Genomic DNA, 23,021 nt, shown 5'->3' on the forward strand with positions numbered 1-23,021 from the left:
GTACAAAACCTTATGTTAGACCCTTTGTGGGGTTAGCAGCAAATACAAAAGAAGTCTGTGGTTGTTTTCTTCTGTGAATTGACAATCCAGGTGGGGTACTTAAGAGTTATTCTTTCCTTTTAAGTTATTATGCAGCCTTTTTTTTTCATATTATACTATCTGCAGATCTGATGTAATCTTCACTTTAGTTTTCTTTTGTGGGGTTTGCAAGATGGTTCTGTTCCTTCTGGGTGCGTATGACATGGAACCTGTAAATTATTGAGTGCAGTGAAATAGGCAGTGTTGATCAGAAAGTCCTGGGTTCACATCTCCCTGTATTTACTTATCTGAATGTATGACTGGGAAATTCATCTGACCTTTATAAGTCTTTGTTTTCTCATGTGTAAAATGGGGATAATACTTAGAGTCACTATCTTAAAGGGATATTGTAATACTAAGATAAGGTCTGTCAAATGTTTTGTAAACTTGAAAGCTCTGACAGTTTTTGCTTTTTTAAAAAGAAAGCTCTGCATGTATAAAATTGTCCTTAATACTTCTTTTAAGTACTGCTCTTTTAAACGATATTCGTCATATTAGAATTTAATTATAGCTCCTAAATGATACTGATTCAGTGTACATTCATCCAGTATGTGTTAAATAATAGCTCAGTGAAAGTTTTTTCTGATGTTAAATTTTTTCAACTTTAAAAATACCACGTTGGGGCAGCTAGGTGGTGCAGTGAGTAGAGCACCGGCCCTGGAGTCAGGAGGACCTGAGTTCAAATCCAGCCTCAGACACTTGACACACTTACTAGCTGTGTGACCTTCGGCAAGTCACTGAACCCCAATTGCCCTGCCTTCCCCCCTGCAAAAAAAAAATACCACATTAGAATTCATTCTATTCCATCCAGTTACATTAGAATTGTTCTTAGCTCCTTCATGTCTTTTTATTATTGATACTTCTGCCAGTTGACATAGCCCAATATTATATCCTTTTCCCTGGTGTCATATAGCACAGTGGTTCCTTTGCCAATTATCTGAATAAATCTTATCTCTAGATCTTAATACTTGAAGTTTTTCTTCTTCCTGACAAATGTTTGGAGGGAGCATAAATGATAAAAATATTAAGAATTAAAGTTCTGGCATGGATTAAACATAGTTTCTGCCTTATCTAAAGCAGATTTTTAAAAATAGGTGATGCATAGTAAATAATATAAATTACTTTTTTGTAAACTGCACTTAGAATTGGAAACCAGCCATGTTTTAGACATGTATATTAAATGGAAAACCTTAAAAAGATTTTAAAGGGAGTAATATCTAATCTTGATTCAGAGATTTGAAGATTAGATTTGTGTTTTAAGACTAGAATATTATATATATTTTTTAGAAAAGTAATTTTACTTTTTTAATAACTTTGCCTCTAAAATATAAATATTTTATTTATATAATTATTTCATTCCGATTTTATTAGATTTCCTATTTTTAATTTTTATCTTAAGTTTTTATTCTTTCTTGTGGATCAATCAATACATTTCCCTTTAGCTTATATATAAGGCATAGGTGAAATTTAGCATTGTAAGTCAATTTAAAAGATCATGCAGTTCAATGAAAGCCTAACCTTTTGTTTTTTTTTTTAATTACATCACAGGTGAGAGAAGGTCTTTCAGAGATCATGGCATATATTTTGAATTAGATTATTTACTAACAAATAATAGTTATAAATATACAGTTATGAAAGTTTATTCTGTTGTTTTTGTGATTCAGTGACATATGTTCTAAAAGTTTCAGGAAATAGCACATCAGTTTTTAAAATATATAGGTCATCATGTTGACTAGAACTAAATTAGGCCCATTTTTATTTACTACATTTAAATAATATTAGCAATTGTATTTGTAACATTATTTTATTTTTAAAAATGCAATTATTCCCATGTCTTCCTGTTATGTTTAGCTAACATATGAAAGTACTTTAAAAATACCTATGGGGAATAATATATTGAGATATTCTTTATAACTTTTTTTGGCAGATGGATATTCTAAGTATTATATTACAGATTTGTATATTTGGTTCCACTTCTGGTTTCAAATTAATTTATTTAGTGAGGCAAGTCTAGGTTTTTGAGTTTTTCCCTTTTTCAAACCATATCCAGAAAATAAAGCCAGGCTAAGAACTTTCCAAGCTATTCTGAAGTGCCTCATTTTTGAGAAATAAGGTTGGTATTTTAAAAAACAAGGGAACGTAGCTTAATTTGATTTAAACAAAAGGTTAGAAATCTGGAATAACGTTGCATTTCTGGCTCATTATACTTGGTAATAGTTACCTGTAGGAAATTTTACAGTGTTTTAAAGGATAAATACTTTTGTATGTTTTAGGGAATAATTCTCCTTAGAGACTAGGTAAAAGGCCATTTTATCTAAGTATCTTATGATTTGGGGATAAAATCTTAAGAACCATAATTAGTTTCAGGAAATATTATTTTATTATTTACCCTTAGTCGAAATTAAGTTATGAATATCTCTATTAGAGTTTCTTTTGAATGTTAATGCCATCAACACCAACAATATTGCTTCATATTTGTGTAGTGTTCCATAGTCCATGGTGGACTGTGGACAACTATTCTGGAGTTAAAATGAATGTACAGTCTTGTATTAGTTTTAAAAGATCACAAGTCTATTGGGTTCTTTTATAATAAGTAATCTGTTTCTTACCTATCTTAATAGTAATTAAATGGAAATTAAGTTTTGATAACTTATCTTACACTACAGTAAACATTTATTAAGTGCTTCTTATGTGCCAGGCACTGTGCTAAATGCTGGTAACTATGCTGATGTTGGCAAGTCATACAGAAGTAGAAACTATGATAGGTCTCTGTGCCCTCAAAAGTGCCTTAATGCAGCCTCTGTATTGCTTTGCATTCAGCCTGCTTGGTCATGTTACCGCAGAGTAGTCGCTGCTTCCTCTGAAATCTTGTGGGTCTTAAGAGGCTTATTCTTGACGATGGTGATTATGATGATGATGGTGGTGGTGATGATGACGACTAACATTTATATAGCGCTTACTATGTACTAGCACCTTACTGAGTGCTTTACAAAACAACCCTGGGAGGTAGGTGTTATTATTATCCCCATTTTACGGATGGGGAAACTGAGGCAAATAGTGGTACAGTGATTTGCCCAAGGTCACACAGCTACTAAATGCCTGAGGCTGGATTTTAACTCAGGTCTTTCTGACTATAGGCCTCCTGCTTTTGCCACTTGACACATAATGCCTTAAATTGCTAGTCACCTTATCTTTCCTACTTGATTGTAATCTTTTAAAAGAAGGGGATGAATTTTTTTGTAAATTCGTAATACCCCAACATACTTCCTGATATATAGCAGGTGCTATTTGTTGTTTGATTAATAGCTTAGTTGCCTTGTGGATGAAATTTTACTTCAGCATATCTTCTTTTCACAAATATGTAAGGTAGAGTTATCCTATTTAATGATTGAGAAACCTAATACTTTATTTTTCTTACATTTGAAAATGTATGTATTAATCTGTACCATTGGTTCCCACCTCTCTGTCAAGCATTGGGGTAATATGCTTCATCATTGCTTCTCTGGAGTTATGGTTGGTCATTGCATTAATCAAAGTTCTTAAGTCTTTTAAGTTTGTTTTTATTGACAGTGTTGCAATTATTGCATACATTGTTCTGGTCGGTTCATTTTGCATCAGTTCTTATGAGTCTTCTTAGATTTCTCTAAATTCGTTCCTTTCATCATTTCTTAAAGTATAATGATAAATTATATTTATATATCATAATTTATTTCCCTGTTGATGAGACCTACTTTATTTTACTTCTTTCTTCCTCCTCCACTGCTGCAGATGGTTTTGTATAAATGTCTTTCCCCTTTTCTTGGATCCCTTTGGGCTGTGTGGCAAGTAGAGGTGTCGCTGGATCTAAGAAGACTCAGTTTAGAGATGTTTTCAGTATGTATCCAATTGCTTTATAGAATCACTGGACGTTTCAGCTCTTCTTCCACTGAATTAGAGTGTCTTTTCCCACGGCTTCTCCAGTGATTGGCACATTCCTTTTTTGTAACCCTTGCCAAAATGATGGATGTGAGACAGAATTTTATAGTTGGTCAGTTCAGTCAGTCAGCTAGCATTTAGCAAGTACTTATTTTTGCCAAACACTGTAAGAAGGAAATTTTGCCCTTAAGAAGCTCATATTTTTGGGCTGCTAGGTGGTACAGTGAGTAGAGCACCAGCCCTGGAGTCAGGAGGACCTGAGTTCAAATTCGGCCTCAGATACTTGACACATGTACTAGCTGCGTGACCTTCAGCAAGTCACTTAACCCCAAATGTCCTGCCAAAAAACCAAAAAATAAAAATAAAAAAAGAAGCTTACATTTTTATGGAGGAAAACTACACAGAAAAAGACACTGACAGGAGCTAGAGGAGAAGGGAAGAGACAAAGACACAGCCGGGGAGTATGGGAGAGGAATGAGTTTTGGCTGCCCTGGACATCTTGTCAGAGGGTATTTTCTGTGGGTGAATTCCAGGGCTGGAGGGAAGCTATAATTGCTTTATTTTGTATTTCACTAATTAGTGATTTGATATATTTTGTTCCTGATGTACCTTTTCATGGCTTGAATTTATTGGTTTTAGAACAGTCTTTGCAGACATACTCTTTTATCTAACATTTTTCTATCCTTGAGTCCATGTTCTACTTCATTCTCTGTTGAAGGTAGAGATAAAAGAGGGGGAGAAGGTGGGATTAGTCTATACTGAGCTGCTTCCAGGTGGTATGTGTTGATTGCAAGGAAAAAGGTGACCCATTTTAGACATAGATTTATCTGTTAGTGTGTGTGTGTGTGTGTGTGTGTGTGTGTGTATACACAACCACTGTGCCACCTAGCTGGCCTATAGCTGCTACAAGTAACTGTCTTTACCATGTTATCTGATAGTAGTAGTTAGTAGCTGCCCTTTGGGGACCCAGCCTGCCAATTCAAACAGAAGTTGGTAAATGATTTCTTCCTTCCCTCCCTTTTCCCCTCCCCTCCCTCCTCCCTCTATCCATTGCTTCTTCCCTTCCTTCCTCCCTTCCTCTCCACCACCCCCGCTCCAAACTGCAAACTTGATCTTCTTCCCCTTGAAGCTTGATTTCTTTGGGGTGGTAAATTGGGCCATCTTTTGTTTCAATTTTTACCTAGCCTTTAGTCAATGAATGAATGTGACCTCAGACAAACTGAAAACTGGGGAAGACCTTAATTTAGATAGGTCAAGGTCATCCACTGCATCCTGGGCCATCACCAGTCTTCCTGACTTTTGATTTGCCGCTAGACTCCTATGACTCTGGAGGTGAGACTGAGGCTGATGACTTTGCATAGCTATGCACATGCAAGCCAAGCCATCACCCTCATGATATCATTGGTCCCCTTCAGAACAATAACAACAAAACACCACACACATAGAAATGCAGCGTTTATGTGTTTGTCGGTATTTACACCTGTGTAGCTATACATATGTTTATATCCAGAGGTCTCTGATGATTGTCTTATAAAGCCTTAATAGTACCACCTCACCCCTATCAGAGGGGCTGATATGACAAAAAAGGGAAATGTTGGATGTTGGAGGGCTATGAGAAAACTGGGACATTAATGCACTGTGGGTGGAGTTGTGAAGTGATCACCCATTCTGGAGAGCAACTTGGAACTATGCCCAAGAGCCAAAAAACTGTGCATACTCTGTGATCTAGCAATACCCCTGCGAGGTCTATATCCCAAAGATATGCATAAAAGGGAAAAGGACCTATTTGTACGAAAATATTTATAGGAGCTTTTTTTGTGGTGGCAAAGAGTTGGAAATCAAAAGGATACCCACTAATTGGGGAATGGCTAAACAAGCTGTGGTGTATGATTGTAATGGAATGTTACTGTGCTGTAAGAAATGATGAGCAGGGGGGTGGAGCCAAGATGGCAGCTGGAAAGCAGGGACTTGTGTGAGCTCCCCACCAGGTGCCTCCAAAAACCTATAAAAAATGGCTCTGAACAAATTCTAGAACTACAGAACCTGCAGAATAGCAGAGGGAAGCAGGGATCCAGCCTAGGACAGCCTGGATGGTCACTGGATGAGGTCTGTTTCGCACGGAGCAGAGGGGAGCAGAGCTCAGTGTGGGCAGTGGCAGGACCAACCAGACCAGGAGCCGGGCAGAACAGGCCCTAACACACTGAATCAGTGAGCTGTGGCAGTTACCAGACTTCTCAACCCACAAACACCAAAGACAACAGAGAAGGTTAGTGGGAAAAGCTGCGGGGGACAGAGTTCACGGTTGGCCACCGCCCCAGGGGCAGCGGGGGTGTGCAGCTACAGAATTACAGCTGCAGTTGCTTCTGGCCTCAGGCCCACCTGGTGGGAGGAATTGAGTGGTACATCAGAGCAGGAGTGCCGAGCCTGCTTAAGATTTGCATCCTGGTTGGTGCTTCTTGGGGAAGGAGGAGTGCTGGTGTGGCAGAGTTGGCTGTATAGAAATAGCTCTGAAATCAATGGCTTATCCCCTCAAGCTTGGAACAAAATACTCTTTGCTCTACAAGCAGTCATATCCCAACGAAAAACTCAAGGGTCACATAAGTTGACTGGGAACATGGCCAGGCAGCGAAAACGCAGTCAGTTTCAGTCTCAGACTTTGGAATCTTTCTTTGGTGACAAAGAAGACCAAAACATACAGCCAGAAGAAGTCAACAAAGTCAAAAAGCCTACATCAAAAGCCTCCAAGAAAAACATGAACTGGTCTCAGGCCATGGAAGAGCTCAAAAAGGAGTTGGAAAAGCAAGTTAGAGAAGTAGAGGAAAAATTGGGACAAGAAATGAGAATGATGCAAGAACACCATGAAAAACAACTCAAATGACTTGCCAAAGGAGACTCAAAAAAATATTGAAGAAAACAACACCTTAAAAAATAGACTAACTCAAATGGCAAAAGAGCTCCAAAAAGCCAATGAGGAGAATAATATCTTGAAAGGCAGAATTACCCAAATGGAAAAGGAGGTCCAAAAGACCACTGAAGAAAATACTACCTTAAAAACTAGATTGGAGCAAGTGGAAGCTTGATGAGAAATCAAGATATTATAAAACAGAACCAAAGGAATGAAAAAGTGGAAGACAATGTGAAATACCTCATTGGAAAAACCACTGACCTGGAAAATAGGTCCAGGAGAGAGAATTTTAAAATTATTGGACTACCTGAAAGCCATGATCAAAAACAGAGCCTAGATATGATCTTTCAAGAAATTATCAAGGAGAACTGCCCTGATATTCTAGAACCAGAGGGTAAAATAGAAATTGAAAGAATTCACCGATGAACTCCTGAAAAAGATCCCGAAAACTCCCAGGTCAAGGAGAAAATAACTGCAAGCAGCAGAAAGAAACAATTTGAGTATTGTGGAAACACAATCAGGATAATACAAGATCTAGCAGCTTCTACATTAAGGGATCAAAGGGCTTGGAATGTGATATTCCAGAGGTCAGTGGAGCTAGGATTAAAACCAAGAATCACCTACCCAGCCAAACTGAGTATCATGCTCCAAGGCAAAATATGAATTTTCAATAAAATAGAGGACTTTCAGGCTTTCTCAGTGAAAAGACCAGAACTGAATAGAAAATGTGACTTTCAAACACAAGAATCAAGAGAAGCATGAAAAGGTAAACAAGAAAGAGAAATCATAAGGGACTTACTAAAGTTGAACTGTTTTGTTTACATTCCTACATGGAAAGATAATGTGTATAATTCATGAGACCTCAGTATTACGGTAGAGGAAGGGAATATACTTACACACACACACACACACACACATATGGGGGGGAGGGGGTTGGCACAGGGTGAGTTGAATATGAAGGGATGATATCTAAAAAAAATCAAATTAAGGGATGAGAAAGGAATATATTGAGAGAGGGAGAAAGGGAGAGATAGAATGGGGTAAATTATCTCACATAAAAGTGGCAAGAAAAAGCAGTTCTGTAGGAAGGAAAGAGGGCGCAGGTGAGGAGGAATGAGTAAATCTTGCTCTCATCAGATTTGACCAGAGGAGGGAATATCATACACACTCAATTGGGTATCTTACCCTACAGGAAAGAAGGAGGAAGAAGATAAAAAAGGGGGTACAATAGAAGGGAGGGCAGACAGGGGGAGGAGGTAATCAAAAACAAACACTTTTGTAAAGGGACAGGGTCAAGGGAGAAAATTCAATAAAGGGGGATAGGTTAAGAAGGAGCTAAACATATTTAATCTTTCACAACATGAGTATTGTGGAAGGGTTTTATATAATGATACGCATGTGGCCCATGTTGAATTGCTTGCCTTCTTAGGGACGGTGGGCGGGGAGGGAAGAGGGGAGAGAATTTGGAACTCAAAGTTTTAAAAACAGACGTTCAAAAACAACAAAAAACGTTTTTGCATGCAACTAGAAAATAAGATACATAGGCAATGGGATGTAGAAATTTATCTTGCCCTATAAGAGAAGAAAGGAAAGGGGGGTGGGAGGGGAGTGGGGTGACAGAAGGGAGGGCTGAGTGGGGAACGGGGCAACCAGAATATACGCCACCTTGGAGTGGGCAGGAGGGTAGAAATGGGAAGAAAATTTGTAATTCAAACTTGTGAAAATCAATGCTGAAAAGTAAATTATTAAATAAATTTTTAAAAAAGCTAATGAGATCACTAAAAACTTAAAAACAAAAATAAATATTGCTCTTCATAAAAAAAAAGAAATGATGAGCAGGCAGACTTCAGAAAAACCTGAAAAGACTTACATGAACTGATGCATAATGATGTGAACAGAACCAGAATATTGTACACAACAGCAGCACTATTGTTCAATGAGGAATTGTGAATGACTTAGGTCTTCTCAGCAATACAGTGATGCAAGACAATCCCAAAGCAGTAATGAGGAAACATGCTCTACACTCTCTGAGAAAGAATTGATATTGATTGAATACAGGCTGAAGCATATCATTTTTCACTTTCTTCTATTTTTTTATTTACTTGAGTCTTCCTGTATGAAATGACTAATATGCAGATGTTTTACATAATTGCATATGTATAACCCATATCTGATTGCTTACCATCCTAGAGAGGGGAGAAGGGAGGGAGAGATAGAATTTGAAACTCAAAATTTTAAATAAAAATGTTAAAACAGTTTTTAAAAACCCTAATAGAAGAGTTTGCTTCTTCTCGGGAAGTGCACTGCGGCTGAATCTGTATACTCCCCTATAGCAAACGTAGGAACAGAGCCTGTGCATCAGGACGATTTTCATGCTCCACTCCATTTCTAATGCAGATTAGTAGGAACATTGGTTATCCATTTGAGAAATTGAATTGGTATAAAATGCACTTAGAGTATGTGGTGCTTTGTGTGCTATCCTGGGAGTGTTTTCTGTTTATCTGTCACTTGCATTAGAAAAAAAACAGTCACTGGCTGCAGGTGACATTAAAAATGAAACATTAACCTCAATTCTTTTCACTGACCAGATATTAGGTGAAAAGTTCTTGTCAGATATGTGCCTGAAATTGTGGCCTTTAAGGAGGAGTTGGGAGGTAACTTTTTGTAGTGTTATGTTTTGGCAGAAAAAAATAAAGAAAAATATAGTTGTAAAACTTTGCTTTTGGAATCAGTCGAGGTTTGCCCTCAACCCCTCCGAGGGCAGTGGAGAAGTATATGGTGGGTATGAATAAGTTGTAACACAGTGCAGAGAGAATCATGTGGCAGAATCAGTGTAAAGGGTGTCACCGAGGAAACAGGATGAAATTTCTGAACTGGGCCTGGAGCTCAGCATGAGATCACTCATGGCAGAACACAGCCTGGGTGCTCTGCTCGTGTCCTTTCTGGGTCAAAAGAATGTAGAGGGAGGGAAGTATTTACAGAGTGTCAGGCATTGGACTTAGGAGTTATTTCCATTTTAATACTCAAAACCACCCTGGGAGGTTAAGTGCTATCGTGATCCCTATTTTATTGTTGAGGAAATTGAGGAAGAGAGATGTGATGTGGTTTGCCCAAGGTCACCCATCTAGAGGCTAGATTTGAACTCAGCTGTTCCTGAAGTCCATGCTTCGTATATTTTAATCTCCTTCAACAGTACTCTGTGATCCAGCTACACTGGCCTACTTCCTGTTTGTTGTATATTTCCTGCCTCCTTTTCATTTCATGCCTTCCTCATGTTCTCCCTGGCTTCCTTCTGGACTGAGTTCAAATCCTACCTTCTATAGAAAGTCTTTTCCTGGTCTCTCTCCCCCTCCCCCCTTTACTACTTAGTGCCTATGTTCCATCTATTTTCTATGTTTGCATGTTGTCTCTTCATTAGCATGTGAGCTCCTTGATGCGAACCAGGACCACATTTTTGCCATTCTTTGTATCCCTAGGTCTTAACCCAGTTTCTGCTAAGTAAGTGCTTAATAAATTGCTGGACATTGCTGAGAACTGCCCAGGATAGGCACATATAGACGTCTTAAGTCTCCATCGTTGGTAGCGTTTCTCTACTTTGATGAGATCATAATGTCAGAGTGTAGGAATACAGTGAACAATTAGATCAGATTTGTGAGTTCTTTTTTGAAATGAAGCCCACAGGCTGCTTAACGCTTCATGAAATAAGACATGGCAAATAGCAAACAACATCACAAAAAATGAAATTGATTTTATTTTCATAGACAAGAAATATCACATTAGCTATCTTTGTTTAGGTACCTCATAGACTAGTCAGAACATTTGTCAAAATTAACACTAAAATAAACAGGTGACAAGTTATAGCTCCAAATCAACCTCTTTAATCTGTTATTGCAGAAAAATGGGAAATGAATAAAAGTTAAGAAACTGATTCTGATTATCACTCTTTTTTAGAGAAGTTTAACCAATAATACAACATAACTGTGGCAAGGGGGTAAAAAGAGCACGGAAACCATCTAAACTTTTAAATACTTGATTCCTTTGCCAAGGGGAGAGACATAACAGTCCAAGAAATGTAAGCTTAGCTGTTTGTTTGCAAAATGTTTAGAGAATTTGAAAATCATGACCAGCATTCTCTTAAAACAAGAAAAAGGAGGCTTAGTCATACTAATTTCGAAACATTCAATTTTGTTGTTTTGAGTTGGTTCTTTCTGTTTAATTTATTGTAGTTGTTGTGTCTATTTCCTGGCTCCAAAGTAGTATTGTCCTGAGGGACTGACTTTCAGTAATTAATAGAAGGTAAGATTGAAAATGAATTGGAAAGAATACATATGACATTATTTTGTTTTAAACTGACTTTAGAGGTTCTAAGAATTGCTAATCCATAGGCCTGTTTTCTCATCTTAAGAAAGGTTCTAATGGACTGGTCTATGCATATATTGAAGGTATCCTTGATGGAAATTTGCAAGTGGAACAGGGTTAAGAAACAATTTGAAAGCAAATTTTCTACAGCAGACCACATCTTCCCCCTCAAATGGCTAGAAAATACAATATTCATCATGTTTATTGTTTGGTCATTACCCCTCTTCCGCAAAGCGGCTGATCTTGTAGAATCTTAAAGTGGTCTTCCAACTACAGTCTCTCTTGAATAGATTAGATTGAGCTCATAGCCAAGATACTTTGATGAAAGCATAAAACCAGTAAAAATATGCTCGTTAAATATGTTCACCAACGTCCTGGAGAATGTTATGAGCAATACCCAGTCAGTAAACATTTTTTAAGTTCTTCTTATGTGCCAGGCACCATGCTAAGTGCTGGGGATATAAATAGAAGTAAAGTTTCAAAGACAGTCCCTGGTCTTAAGAGACTTACGACGTAATGGAGGAGACCACACGTGAGTGGAAGCGGCAGAGGGGACAGGAAGGTTCTGGACAGATAACTGGCCCAGGTTCTGATAGAGTGGTAGAATTGGTCGGAAATGAAGAAAAGATTGCGTTGAGCCCCTTTCTTACATCAAAACCCTGGATTCCATGGCCCTCCCTCTTGCCAGAGGCTCTAATCAGAGGTGCAGTGGGTCCTAGTGAGATTTAGTATTGTAGGAGAATGAGATTTCTGAGTGCTGAGTTTTCTGAGGAAGGAGAGCATGCTGGGAAAGTCTAAAGGAGTCCACAGGCAGCAGCCGATAGAAATTATTCAGGTGATTGCTTTTAGATCCCACGTTGCCCAACTGCCTGTTTTTATACTGGGCAGAGCTAAGAATGCTTTTAAAATGTTAAAATTAAGTACAAAGCAAATAGTTTTTAGATTTTTTGCATGAAGTATTATATTTGTTTTTTTGTATTTATGTTGTATTTATTTTTAGATTTTAAACGTGTAAAGACCATTCTTAGTTCCTTGGGGTATAAAACGAGGCAGCAGCCTATAGTTGGCCCTTGGGCTATAGTTTGATGAGCATCCTATTATAGATGATGAAGTTCTCACTTTGTTTCAACATTGTGCTGATTTCATCAGCCCTAGAGATTTCATCAGCCCTAGAATATCACAGGAGGTTTTCAGAAGACATTTGCCTAGGAATCTATGTGGGGAAACCAAGTGGCTATAGACAGAATGCATTGTGTACAAACTGTCACCCAAGGCTTAGGAGAGGAAAGCTGCCAAACTCAGTTTCCATGATAAAATTATGTCTAATACGTCTATCTATGACTGCTGACTTTTTGCCGACTTACTCATCTCGCATGTGTCTGTAAGGAGTTTTTACACACCTTTCTTCATTTACTGTGAGGTTGTAAGTTTCTGCTATGCAGCAGGTTTTGTTGTACAGCAACATTCTGGGCAATGAATCATTCCGTTTCAAATAGATTAATGATGTTACTCTATGAAGTCCATTGTAGAGAACCCTAGAAAGATATGCAGCTCTGCTCTCCATGATGAGTAATGTGACTTCTTAGATTAATGCAGACATTGCCAACAGCAGAAGCATAGTGTCCGTCCTAGTTTCCTTCCCTGCTCTCAACTAGTCTGCTCTGCCTAAAACAGGGGAGGTTGATTAAGTGGTTTTAAAAAATCCCCAAGGAGATAATACTTCAAGAGAATAACAGCAACTTACATTTATGCAGTACCTCAAGTTTTACAGAAAGCTCTTCATAACATCCCGTGAGTTGTTCTCTTCATTTCACAGGTGGGGAGCCATAGATGATAAGTAACTTGTCAGTGAATTTGAAGCCATGCTATTTCCTGTGTATGGTCCCATTAAACTGCAAGCAGTGTTACGTAATAGGGTACTAGGCAATCCAAATCCAAAGTAAATGATAATTTAAGATCAGTTAACATTCCTCATTTTTGACTTGGCATACCTTTTATGGCAGGGGAGGGGCAAGTAGACAGGTATTGATTTGAAACTTTATTAAAGCAGTAGGTACATTTCTGAAATTATCCCAGTGCTGTGGAGGAAATCTTTCTCTGTTAAGAGCCTCAGGTAAAGTAGTAATTAGGGTAATTACGTACCTTATATAGATAGTCACTTTTTATATGAGATATCTTCCAATGCATTCCACAAATTGGATACTATTACTAAATGTTAGATTGAATTATTTGAGCAAAAAATAAAAAGAAAATTAAGATATCTTTTTTCATTCTTATCTCAAATACGTTTGCACTATCCACTCTGCCACATTTCTTTTGCCTTATGGATAAAATGCACAGACACATCACCCATTGTGTGCCACGGCATGGTGCTAAGCCCTTTTCAAATATTATCTCATTTTATTCTCACAACAACCCATTGAGGTAGGTGCTGTTATTTATTCCCATTTTACAGTGGTGGAAACTGAGATAAAGATTAATTGATTTTCCCAGATTCACAGAGCTAATAAATGTCTGGGGACAGATTTGATCAGATCTGATCTTTCTGACTCCAGGTCCAGTGTTCTATCTACCGAGTCACCTAGCTGTCTCAAGGTAGGTATATCTATTAACATGCTAATTAATATTTACTCTTAATTTTTTTATTGATTTGTTTTTATATAATGTAGATCCCCTCCCCCCCCCCCACCCCGCCTTCTGCCTTCCAGAGAGTCATTCCTTATAACAAAAGACATTGGTTCATTTACAGAGGCCTTATGGGATTTAGGTGTACCTCTCAAATCCTTTGGTTTGCAAACATCAGAAACATAGGCCCCCTTTAGGCCTTAATCTTTACTCCCTTCTCCCTGGAAAATTGGGCGCCATCCCTGGAATCACCATGTATTCTGGTAGATCAGTTTCTGCATTATCTTGCTTCATCCTAGGCCTCAACAGAATTTCCTGAGTATTTCTAGTCTTGTTTTCTCTTCTGGAAATCATCCCTACTTCATTTTCATTGGAAAAATTTTCGTTGGAAAATTTGACTCCACTTCTTCACCTTGGGCTTCGTCTTGCTCAGTTCTAGGTTGCCATAGCACTTCTAAGACATCTCTAGCTATGACTTCTCTCCTAGGACTATCGCTTTCATTTTGTCTTAACTGGAAAATTGAACTTTGTCTGACATTTCTAGCTATTTCATGGAGTGTTTATCCCAGACCACCTCCTCCCCCTACTTCCAGTCTCTGCTTTATATGTTGTCTTCTCCCATTAGAATGTAATCTACTTTAGATCTGAGACTGTCCAGCATGCTTTTACTTGAATCTCCAGTGCCTAACACAGTGCTTGGCACTAGGGCTAAATAAATGCTTCTCTTGTCTGTCCATCTGTCTGTTCGTCTGTTCATGCATCCATCTATCCACTGTGTTTCAGGTCTATTCCTACACTGTCACTTCTATTTTTTAAAAGTTTTTTTTCATCTTAGTCCCCTTTTGTACTTTTAGAAAGAAATTTCTCATTTTCCTCCTGTTGTTTCTTAAAAGAAAAACCGAAAAAAGAAATTATCTTTCCCTTTCTAGTTTTTTCTCTTAATATTTTCCAGAGGTGGGGTAATTTATATAATTATTCTTTCCTTGGGCTTTTTTTTTTTTTTTTGCTTTTCTTGTGTTTCTGATGTTTGCAGGTTGAATAACCTGCACCCGTCTGTTGGTTTTTTTTTGGTGGGAGGAGTGGGTAGGAATTCCTTAAATATCTTTTTTCATTGATGACTGGGCTTAGTTTTACAGAGGTATGTCATTTTGTGTTGTGTCTTGAGTTCTTTTCCCTTTTGAAATTTTATTATTCCATTCCATCCTCTGGTTTCTGATGGGCACAGAATAGTCTGGTTTTATTGAATTTCTTCTTTTCTCTTAGTTGCTTGTAGAATTTTTTTGTCATTGAAATCATTTGATTCAATCACTTTTTTTTCTTTTTTTGTTTATATAATTTATTTATTTTCAGTTTTCAACATTCACTTCCACAAGATTTTGAATTCCAAATTTTCTCTCCAATTCTCCTCTCACCCCAGGACACTGTGTACCCTGACCACCCCTTTCCCCAATCTTCCCTCCCTTCTATCAGCCCCCTTCTTCCATCCCCCTCCCCCTCTATTTTCCTGTAGGGTAAGATAGATTTCTATATCCCATTGCCTATACATCTTATTTCCCAATCACATGCAAAAACAGTTCTTTTAACATTCATTTTTTTAAAACTTTAAGTTCCATGTTCTCTCCCTTCCTCCTTCCCCACCCACCCTCATTGAGAAAGCAAGCAGTTCGATTCAGGTCATACATACGTAGCCATGCAATACACTGCCATAACATTCATGTTGTGAAAGACTAACCACATTCTCTTCTATCCTGTCCTTCCCTGCATTTATTCCATTCTCTCCCTTGACCTGTCCCCCCACAAAAGTGTTTGCTTCTGATTACCCCTTCCCCCAATCTGCCATCACTTTTGTTAACCCCCCTCTCTTATCTCCTTTTCTCCTGCTTTCCAGCAAGGTAAGATAGATTTCCATGCCCAATTGAGAATGAATCACTGCTTTTCGATATTTGGTTTATAGGAGTTTTTTGTTGTTGTTGTTTTTCTGTGGGTGATCTGAGAATTCTTTCAAATTGGTTTTTTGTTTTCTGTATTCAGATGCTTGGGTCATTTTCTTTCTTAATTTCTTTCATTATGGTGTTCTGGTTTTTCAACTTTCCCTTTTCTTTTGTAGGTATGTGATTCTTAGGTTGTCTTGACCAGTGGATGTGCTTTCATATAGATCATGTATTCTTTACTATTATTGCTTTTTGCTTCTTCTCTGCTAGTTTATCCTTCTCTTCGGTATTTTTGTGTTTCTAATCTAGTTGTTCTCTCTTGATTTTTTTTTGGAGACCCTGGCCAATGTATATTCAGGTCTTTCCATTCCATTAATTATTTCTGCTATGCAAACTGCCATTTATTCTCTTCGAGCATATTCTTTTAAGATTCTGCTTCTCTTGAATCTTTCTGGAACATCCTTCTGTGATTCTTTGGGGAACTCACAGAATTCTATGTTTCATTATGTCTTTGTTCAATTTCCTCTGTTTTATAGTTACATGGAGAAGTTTGTAATTTTTTGGAAGATTTTATACTTGTTTTCCCTTCTAACATTAATAGCTTGTTATTTTTTATTCTCAATTTGTAATAGAATTTTATTCCTTTTGAATCTTTGGTTGTTCTAGCCTTTTTCCTTTTATATTTCCTATTCTTTACTTTTTTTTTTCCTTTACTACTCCTCCCTTCTCCCCTTGAAGCTGAGTTTACTTTCTGAGCTGGACTACAAGGCTTTCTTAGCCTCTTGCACATTGAGCAATTTACTTTTCCCTGACTTGAGACCCTATCCCATATAGCTTCTGGTGGGCTAGCACTGGCTACAGCTGAATTCCAGTCCTTTTTCCTTCAAGGTCAGTGCAGCTATTTACCTTGACCCCCGTTCCACTTCCCTGTGTCTTTGATTCCGTTGCTGGGTAAATCCGTTTCTGCTGCTTTTTACAGGATTGGGAGGTTAATGGGATGTGTGTCTTCCAATTAGATCCTCTGCATTCTTAGGTTTCCCTAACCCTAGTGCCACCCCAAAGAGCAACATGCTTAATTTTCATCCTCTGGTTCTGTTCTGCTCATTTCCTTGGTGAGAATTGATGCCTGTTACTTGTTGCAGCATTCCAGAAGGCAAAGAACAAGGGTGGAATACACTAGCAAACAATGCAGCATGAGAAAAGTCACTGAGTATATCCCCAAGTATAAGTCTGTGGAATGGTTTGTGTACCTGCTGGAGAGCGGAACCTTGAGGATGCTGAATAAAGGCATCTTGATTTAGTATTCTCCCTTGTTCATTCATACTGTAGTTCTTACCTTGTTGGGCCCCTTTACTTCTTATCTTGGGAATTCAGCTGTAATTTTTCTACCACTGGAGGGGCTCTTTTTGTGGGTTTTCTGAGAGCTAATGAGGACTGTAGAAAATGTCTAATTTTCTATCTTACTGGTCACATAATCAGAAATTCTCTGCTCATTCTTCCTTTTTTGCTCCATTGCACAACCTTTCATCCTTAAAAATGAAGCTTAATTTAGTGAGACATAGAACAAGTCCTGTGATACAAGTGGGAGAAACTGAGACTAAGATAATATATGTGGTTTATTTTCATCCTAACTGTATACTTTAAAATTTAAAAATATAACTGCATTATACATTTTAAGAGTAAAACAGAACATCTCTCTTGATCAATTTGCCTTTTGCGTAATCGAAGCCAAGGCAACAAAGAAGATAAATGAGCAGGTTATAACAAATCTCTTAAATATATTTAGAAAAAAATACCTTTTGCTTTCTTGAATGGATTCTTTCAACTTTATAAATTTGGGAACTCTAGAGACCATTGTCACAACAAATTGAAGAAATATTGCTATAATTGTTTAACAGTTGACCAACATTACTTTGATTAGGTGCTATATCTTTTAGTAAAGTAGGAAACTTTTAAAAGTTTTGTTAATCAATTCTAAGCCCTATTAAGCACCTACTATGAGGCATTCTTGTCCTTAGAGAGCATTTATTCCTTGTTTATAAATCTGCACACAGACTGCAGTTTTCAAAACTTGTAATCTCCTCAGTAAGCTAGGCAAATCAAACAGAATGTATGTATCAAAAGAAGTAATAGTATCTTAATGACCTTAAAACAATACTGGTATAAGAATAAATGCATATGAAATTTGGGAAATGGTATTAAAACATAATAAAATGACATTCTTTGGGAACAAACTTAAGAACTTTGTTTACATAATTCAACTTTCTTGTGTAGAGAGTAATCACAATTTGAAGAACTTTGTTTCAGCCATCTTTTGGAGAGAATAAGCAAAATTAGAACCAAGTTAGGTGATTCTTTTAGAAGAAAGTGTTTTGCTCTAAATCACTGTTCTAGTGTTCAGATAGCATCTTTGTATGTCATGGGCTTCTTTTCGGTCCTTTTTAGATTTCCTTTCTAATAGCTAATGTTAATGTTTAAACATTACAAAGTATTCAATGAAAATGAAAAGTTATATTTGCAAATATGAAAATCATAATTTACATAAATGTTATAGTTAGGAGCATTATAAATGTAAATATGCCTTCATCTATCCTTAGTCTTGTAATGCTGTTTTTTGTCCAGTGGGAGATGAAGAGTGATGTTGAGACTGCTGTTTAACCTATTTTAACAGCTTAAGAAAATTTAATGGCGTTGATGTAAATATGAGGTGGGAAAAGAGTATTTATCTCCATTAAATGACATAAAAAGCCATGGTAAGAATAACAGGCAGGTGGGTGTGCATTAAGCAGTGAAATCCCCAAATTCAGATGCTAATTATAAGCACTAGGACAATTGCCTCCCACATACTTAGCAGTTATTGTGTGTATGTGTGTGGGGGGGGTTTTTTTTAGTCAAAGTGTGCTTCAGAGTTGTTGAAGCACTGAATATGGCTTTTATTTTGCATTTATTTCTACTAATATAGAAAAAGTTACTAAAATAGACTTGGATTTTGATGTGTAATTTGAAATTAAATACTACTATAATAATAAATACAATTAGTTTTTACTCTCCAATTTCTAAAAAAAGTTCCTAATCAGAGTTAAAAATATTTAGAGAGCATTGAACTTTTGCTAATTTTGTGTGAAAGACTTAATGATTTTAAAATAGGGATCTAAAATGATGTCTTCGAGAAAAACTTATGTCTGTAGATTATTACAAATTTTTTTCTCCTTTTGGTCATGGTTTATGGACTCCTACTGAATGAATCTTCACTGGTACATTAACTGTTTGATTTTCTGTGCTTTTGGAGAAAAGCAATTTCTTCTGATTGTATTTTAGCCTCCTGATTATATCTCAGTAAGTTGTTTTTTTTTTATGCTAACAATATACAAAAGGGATACTTTTTCTGGAAGGCCAATAGCTTTTGAGATCTGGAGAACCAGTGGAATTCTTAAGGAAAGCATTATAAATTCAGTCACTTGTATTGTTTATTAAACTTGGTTTTTTAGGATAAAGTATGATTAAGATCTGTTTTTGTGCTTCTCTTTCTTCATTTTAGGTATGCTTTTTATTTTGCTTTTACTAACTTGTAATTTAAGATCACAGTTATTAGGTGTATTTCTGCATTTTATATATCGCTCCCAGATGCTACAGTATTAGTTTTTATCACTGCATATTTTATGAAATGTCAGCCTTCTGTTGGCTGTTCAGGCTGCATTGTTAGTGATCAAAGCCACAACATAAAGGCGAGGAATCTAAACAGTTGGCTTATCTTTGTCCTTCATTGTGACATAAATACTATAAAATTACTTTATTATAAAAATACAAATGAAAGCCTCACATAACACGCAATGGCAGACTGAAATTCTTTGTTTATCAGTAAAACAGGCTATGTATATTATAAAGAAATTAAGTTTTCAGATATGGAAAAATATTCCCATTTAAAAATACATTTATATATTTAATTATGTGGAGGATTATTTATACTTAAAAATTTTTCTAAATAATGAAAGGCATATAGCAGTATTTAGTGACAATTTTACTTTACCTGTTCTGAAGTCTTAATTTTAGTAACCAAAGTGAATTCTAGAATATAATGCCTAGTTTTTCTTTCTGAGATTGCCTCCAATTTATGCTTTACTTGTTCTGTTTATACATATTTGTTTTTATGTTTTCGCCTGCATAAGACTGTGAGCTTCTTGAGGGTATGACAGAGACTTTTTCCTTCTAGTTATATTCCCAGATCTTAACACAGGGCCTGGCACATAATAAGCACTTAAGAAATGCTTGACTTGAAAATTGATTAGTGGTTTCTTGCCCAGAAAGCACCATTTAAATTAAATATGATTTAGTATGGAAAAAAATCTTCTTTGGGTGCTTGCTGTTTTAATGGTTTCGTACTTTTATAGCATATCTTAAAGAAAATTTTATTTTGTTACCCTATGTAATTAGAGTAGGGGAAAAACCCTCTTCAAGCTTGAAAGAGATTCTGTAAGAATAAAAGTCTTGAATGATTTTGATCAGCTGTGGTGTATGCCCCCTGCACAGCAGTTGGTTCAATCAATTTTATGTTTTGGGATGGGTTTATTAAAACGAGCTGCTGCTTTCAGTAAATCATCGAGAAAGATGCTGGCTTTGTGCATGCCCTTTTGGGGGGCAGTATTTTTCCTTTGCAAATCTTGTAAAAGTGGTGAGGAGGCCACATATAGATAGATGTTGGATGAAATCTTGGACCCTTTTTACACATTCACAATGTATTTATAAAATGGAGAGAGAATGTGTTTTGTAAAAGAGCATATGAAAATTAAAGTTTCCTTGTAAATTTATTATATGGCAACTTTGAGGACATTGTTACTGTTGTTTTCCAAAAAAGTACTTCAGTTTCAGGTATCTCTAATTTTTTCTCTTTGTTTTCGCCTTTATACATTCAAGGTTAGCTCCATAACTTACTGGTTCTGGTAAAAAAACATTTATTGCTGGGTGACTAGGATTCTGGTTAGTTAGAAGCTGGCCCCTGAATTACAGGCAGCATATACTATTATCCTGGACCCTTCAAGCTTTTCCAGTTTTTCAGAGAAATTTTTAAAAGTGTGTGTGTGTGTGTGTGTGTGTGTGTGTGTGTGAGAGAGAGAGAGAGAGAGAGAGAGAGAGAGAGAGAGAGAGAGAAGAAGGAGGAGGAGGAGGAGGAAAGAGGGAGGGAGAGAGAACAAAATTCTGCCCTCTCTCCTTCCCTTATTGTTTTCCACCCCAACACTGTCTCCACTTCCATCGGAAAGAATGAAAGAAAAACAAACTTATTACAAAAATGTATAGAGAAACAAATCAGATTTTTGCTTTGGCCATTTTCAAAAAAAATATATCTCATTCTGCATACTGGGTCCTTCACCACTCTATCAGGTGGCAAGTAGCATGTTTCATCTTTAGTCCTCTGGAATTATGATTGGTCATTGCCTCAATCAGAGTTGCTAATTCTTTCAAAGTTGTTTGTTTTCACCATATTATTGTCATTGTATGCATCATTCTCCTGATTCTGTTCACTTCACTCTGCATCAGTTCATAGAAATCTTCCCAGGTTTCTCTAAAACCACCTCCCCTTCATTATTTCTTATATTCTATTCCATACCTTGTTCAGCCATTCCTCAGTTGCCCCAGTGCCCCAGGATACCTCTTCAGATTCCCATTCTTTGACAGCTAAGAAAGAACTATTTTTGAACATTCTTAGAGTTACTAATCTTTCCCTTAATCTCCTTTTAATTCCTCCTTCTTTCCTTTCCCCATTTCCCTGTTGAAGGAAATGTTTTTCTGTACCCACCTCTGTGTGTTTATGTGCGGGTGTCAGCTGCTTCTCTCAATTACTTCCTCTTTGTATAGATGTTTACTGGCATAATCTGATTATATGAGATAATTTCCCCTAGCCTTTCTTTCCTTTCCTTCTCTACACCCCAGTGTATTCCTCTTCCTCTTTTTTTTTCCTTAAGATCATCAAGACATAAAAAAAAGAAAAACAACACTCCCAGGCCTTTTCGAGTTCCACTCTCTCTTTGACTCCTGAAGATGAGAGATTTCATTGGGGAATGCATCTATTTCCCCATATTTGAGTTAAACAGTTTATATTTGTTTAGTCCCTTATAATTGTTCACCAGTGTTTAACTTTTTAGGTTTCTCTTAACTCCTGTGTTTATAGCTCAAAGTTTCTATGGAGCTCTGTTCAGTTCATCAGGAATGCTTGGAAGTCCACAATTTCATCAAAGGTACATTTTGTTGCCACCCCACCCTGCCCCCCCAGGATTATATTCAGTTTTGTTGAGTAGGTAATTCTTGGCTGAGAGCCCATATCCTTTACCTTCTGAATTATCATATTCTCATCTTTCCACCCCTTTATGTTTGTGCCTTCTAAATCATTTGTGGTCCTGATTATATACCCTTTATAACTGAATTGTTTATTTCTGGCTCTTTGCATTATTTTTTCTTTAATTTGAAGCTCTGAATTTTGGCTATGTTTCTGGGAACTCATTTGGGGATTTCTTTCAGGAAGTGACAGGTAGATTCTGTTACCACTTTGTCCTGTTGTTCTAAGAGATCTAGGCAGTTTTAAGATTTTTTGCACTATGATGCTGAACCCCCTCCCCCCTCAGGTTTTCTGATGCTTCTTTGTTTTATTATATTTTTGAAATTTTTTTTTTACTTCCAAATTCTTTCCCTTCTCCCCCTCCCATTCCCCAAACCCATTGAGAAGGCAAGACATGAAAATTTTGTCTAATAATTCTTAAACCTTTTCTCTCCTTGATATGTTTTCTAGATCAGTTATATTTGTTATGATATACCTTACATTTTCTTCAATTTTTTTCTTCAGTCTTTTGACTTTGTTTTAATGTATCTCATTATCTTATGGAGTCATTGACTTCTGTTTGGTTCATTCTAATTTTGGAGGAGTTTGTTGCTTGGGCAAGGATTTATACTTCATGTTACAAATTTTTCTTCTATAACTCATTTCTTTTCCAATTTTTTTCCTTCAGGTACTCTCATTTAATTTCTAAAAATATTTTTTTGCTCTTTTAAAATTTTTTAGTGCATTTCTTCCAGAAGTTCTTGTGCCCAATCTGTGGTTTATTTGTAGCTATTTTGAAGTTTATTTTTTTTTCTGTATTTGTATCTTTAGCATCCCTGTCCCCATAATAATTTTTTATGGTGGGATCCCTGCTACCTATACCTCTTCCTTCTCCAGTCTG

The 23,021-nt window shown here is 36.8% G+C and overlaps 1 protein-coding gene across 6 annotated transcripts in view; it reads left to right on the forward strand.

The window, feature by feature from the left end:
* Positions 1 to 23,021, forward strand: part of TBC1D5 (TBC1 domain family member 5) — a 635,464-nt gene that overhangs the window by 149,163 nt on the left and 463,280 nt on the right. The window lies entirely within an intron of this gene.

The sequence above is a fragment of the Trichosurus vulpecula genome, chromosome 5 (genome assembly GCF_011100635.1).
Source record: "Trichosurus vulpecula isolate mTriVul1 chromosome 5, mTriVul1.pri, whole genome shotgun sequence".
In the NCBI taxonomy this organism is placed as follows: Eukaryota; Metazoa; Chordata; class Mammalia; order Diprotodontia; family Phalangeridae; genus Trichosurus; species Trichosurus vulpecula.